The sequence below is a fragment of the Chrysochloris asiatica genome, unplaced genomic scaffold (genome assembly GCF_000296735.1).
Source record: "Chrysochloris asiatica unplaced genomic scaffold, ChrAsi1.0 scaffold00004, whole genome shotgun sequence".
Lineage (NCBI taxonomy): Eukaryota > Metazoa > Chordata > Mammalia > Afrosoricida > Chrysochloridae > Chrysochloris > Chrysochloris asiatica.
The window spans coordinates 46,410,295-46,414,329 of record NW_006408522.1 but is presented as its reverse complement, the minus strand read 5'-3'; the positions used below and the strand labels follow the sequence as shown (position 1 = coordinate 46,414,329).

The following is a 4,035-nucleotide window of genomic DNA, read 5'->3' as shown; positions in this document are numbered from 1 at the left end:
TTCATATAGTCCAGTTTCTCGGATTATTTGTTGAGCGTACAGATTATATAAGTATGGTGAAAGGATACAACCCTGGTACATACTGCTCCTGCTTTTAAATCATTTAGTATTCCCTTGTTCTGTTCAAATGACTGCCTGTTGGGCTATGTAGAGGTTTCTCATGAGTACAATCAAATTTTCTAGAATACCCATCTTTGCAATGTTATCTATAGTTTCTCATGGCCTACACAGTTGAAAGCCTTTGCATAGTCAATAAAGCACATGTAAACATCTTTCTGATCTTTTATCTAAGATCCATCTAATATTAGCAATGATACCCCTAGTTCTGTGTCTCTTCTGTATCTGGCAGGAATTTCTGGTAGTGCTGTGTGAATGGACTGTTGCCACCATTTTTGAATTATCTTCAGCAAAAATTTACTACATGTGATATTAATGATATGGCCCAATGATTTCTCCTGTTGGGTTACTTCTCTTTGTAATGAGCACAAATACAGATTTCTTCCAATGGTTAGCCATATAGTCTTCCAAATTTCTTGGCATAAGTGAATGAGCACCCACAGTGCTACATCAATTCATTGAAAGATTTCAATTTGTATTCCGTCAATTCCTGAAGCCTTGTTTTTTTGCCCAGTGCCTTTAAAGCACCTTAGACTTCTTTCAGTACCATTGGCTCTTGATCATACATTACCTGTTAAAATGGTTGGACAGTTACCATTTCTTTCTTTCTTTCTTTCTTTTTTTTTTTGGTTTCCAGTTACATTAAAGAAGAAAAAGAATAAATTTTTAAATAATTTACATTTTCTTACATCAAAAACATCTTTAGTAAAAATAAAGAACACATTCAAAATTAGGCAGAAATCTCTTTTTTCCCCTTTATAATTCCAACCAGCTTTCTTTGGGCTGTTACTTTGGTGACAGTTAGGTCCCCACACTTAAGAACATGCAGCTACTCTGGCTGAGACAGAACAAGTGTTAACCCAGACCCCAAACCAGGGCTTTTGGGGCAAAAAAAAGAAACAGTGACAATCAACCTTTCCCTTCACTTACAGAGGGATTGTGAATTGGAGTCTGAACAGCTTCCTTCCCAATGTAGCAAACCTGGAGCTCAATGCAAAAATGAAATCCAAAATGGATCAGGAATGACGTATACAACAACCTCATAGTACCATCTCATATACTCAAGTCCGGGATGATTTTTGAGAAAAAAGTGCCTGATTACCTGGCCTCTTCTATTAGGAATGGCCCCATGCCAGCATTTTTAAAAGAAGATGTTTTTGTATCTATTTCATTTTTCAAAGGGATATGAATTGTACTAACAGGAACATAATGGATTTGAATAAACTGCTTGCTCACAAGAAAGACTCCTAGATAATGATTTTTGATTGCTGAGAATATTCCGCACATTATTTCAAAGTGGCAAAATTCAGGGCAATCTGAGAAAAGAGAATTAGAAAGTGGCAGCTGTATTTACCAAGAGATTTAGATAGGGACACACCTTGTTTATTTATTTTTCAGTTTATGGTTAAGGGGCCCAGACCACTGATCCTCAAAATAAGCTGTTTTTTACATTACAGTGCACAGGACAAAAGAAGGGAAAACACTTTCCCTGAGAGTGACCAAGAGGCATTTCATAAAAGGTCCCCGATCCATCTGAAATGGAAGAACAGGCACCCAATGTCTTGTGGCCTTCATTAGTTTGAGCCCTTCTCCATTTTGGTTGCAGTAGCCTCAGTGGGAGGTGTTTTCTCTAAACCTTCTGGCTTTTTCTTGCCTTCCTTGTCATCATTATCCTGGGGATAGAGGTCCGGGTATTTCTGCATGCATACCTTCATGGCCCAGAATTGGTTACACAGTCTGACCCCTTGACATCCTCTGTGCAATAGTGGAAACAAGAAAAGGCTGACTTGAACTGCTTCCCACAGGGGCCATTGGCCATTCCTCCAAGACACGGGCAGTTCCAATTAACAGCTCCATTTGGCAGTATCAATTCATGCTCCTCATACACATCACTGGGTTTATCAGCCACTAGCTTTGAGTTTGGAGTTTTGTGATCATCTTTGGTCACAAAATATGATTCGATCCTTCCCTTCTTGCCAGCAATAGGCCATGGCAGCAACCCAATACTCAAAACTTCTCAGCATGATCAGTGGTGGTGGTTCCATGCCGTGACCTCTTCTTAGGTCGACCATTCCTTTTTGGTAACAATAAATCTGTGTATTCCTTCCATCTATATTTGATCCTTTCTGTATCATTCAGTATTTTGCTCCAAGGACCCTACAGTATTATAGGCTGAGGTTTGAATTTTTTTTTTTTTCTTTCAGTTCTTACAGCGGGAGAAATATGAGGCTTTCTGCGCCTATAAAGATTTACAGCCTCGGAAACCCTGTACAGGGTCGCTATGAGTCAGTACCAACTCCACGGCACATAACCAACAACAACAGTTTGTATTTATCTTGCCATATCACACTGGCTAGAACCTTCCAGCACTATGCTAAGTATAAGCAAACAGTGAAAGTGGACATTCTTACCTTGTTTGAGATCTTGGGTGAAGTCATTCTGTTTTGTACCATAAGTGTGATGTTATTAGTGGGGGTGTTCTTTGTCAAGTTGAAGAAACCCTCTGCTGTTGAGTCATTTCTGTATACAGGACAGAGTAGAACTACTTTATAGGTTTTCCAAAATCATAAATCTTTACGGAAACAGAATACCACATCTTTCTTCCCTGGTGGGTTTAAACCACCTCCCTCTCAGTTAGAAGCCAAGCACGTAACCACTACACCACCAAGACTACTTCAAGTTGAAGCAGTTCCCCCTATTATTTTTTGTGAGTGTTTTTTTGTTTGTTATGAATGGGTTTTGAAGTTTGTCAAGGACTTTTTCTTTATTAGTTGAGATTATTATGTAATTTCTTTTCTTTACATGGATAATCTGATGGATTAACATTGATTCATTTTTAAATATTGAGCCAATGTTGCTTACCTGGAGTAAACCTTACCAGGTCATGGTATAGCGTTCTTTAATAATTTCCTAATATTTTGTTACAGATTTTTGTGTCTGTGTTCTTGAGGGATATTGGCCTGTTGTTTTCCATTTTGTGTACATTTTTTGGGTTTTTTGGCCTTGTTTTGATATCAGGGTGATACTGCTTTTATGCCATTGATTCAATTACAACTCATAGTGACATAGCAGAGTGAAACACTGCCTGTTCATGCTCCATTCTCACAATTGTGTGTCTGAACCTATTGTTACCACCACTTGACAATCCATCTTATTGTAAGGATATTTACTCTTTTTCGCTGACCCTCTACTTTACCAAGTATGATGTCCTCTAGGGACTGGTCCTGCCTGACAACATTTCCAAAGTATTAGAGATGAAGTCTCACTATCCTGGCTTCTAAGGTGCACATGACTGTACTTTTTCCGAGACAGATTCATTTGTTCTTCTGGCAGTTCATGGTACTTTCAGTATTCTTTTCCAATTCCATAATTCAAATACATCGATTCTTCTACAGTCTTCCTTATTAATTGTCTAACTTTCACATGTGTATAGGGGGAATGAAAATACCATGACTTGGGTCAGGCACACCTTAGTCCTCAAACTGACATCTTTGCTCTTTAACACTTTAAAGAGGTCTTTTGTAGCAGATTTGGTTAATGCAATACATCATTTGATTTCTGGACTGCTTCTTCCATGAGTGTTGATTGTGGATTCAAGTAAAATGAAATCTTGATAACGTCAGTCTTTTCTCCTTTTATCATTATATTGTTTCTTGATCCAGTTGTTAAGATTTTTGTTTTCTTTATGTTGAAGTGTAATCCATACACAGAAAGTCATAGTCTTTGATCTTCAGGAAATATTTCAAGTCCTCTTAGCTCTCAAAGGTTGTGTCATCTGCTTTTTGCAGGTTAATGAGTCTTCCTCTAATCCTGATGTCTTTTTCATATAATCCAATTTCTCTGATTATTTCCTTAGCATACAGATTTAGTAACTATGGTGAAAGGAGACAACCTTGATGCACACCTTTCCTGATTTTG

The 4,035-nt window shown here is 37.9% G+C and overlaps 1 pseudogene; it reads right to left on the bottom strand.

Moving 5' to 3' along the window:
• Positions 1–1,691: 1,691 nt before the first annotated feature.
• LOC102841761 lies at positions 1,692–2,108 on the bottom strand (annotated as a pseudogene).
• Positions 2,109–4,035: the final 1,927 nt, after the last annotated feature.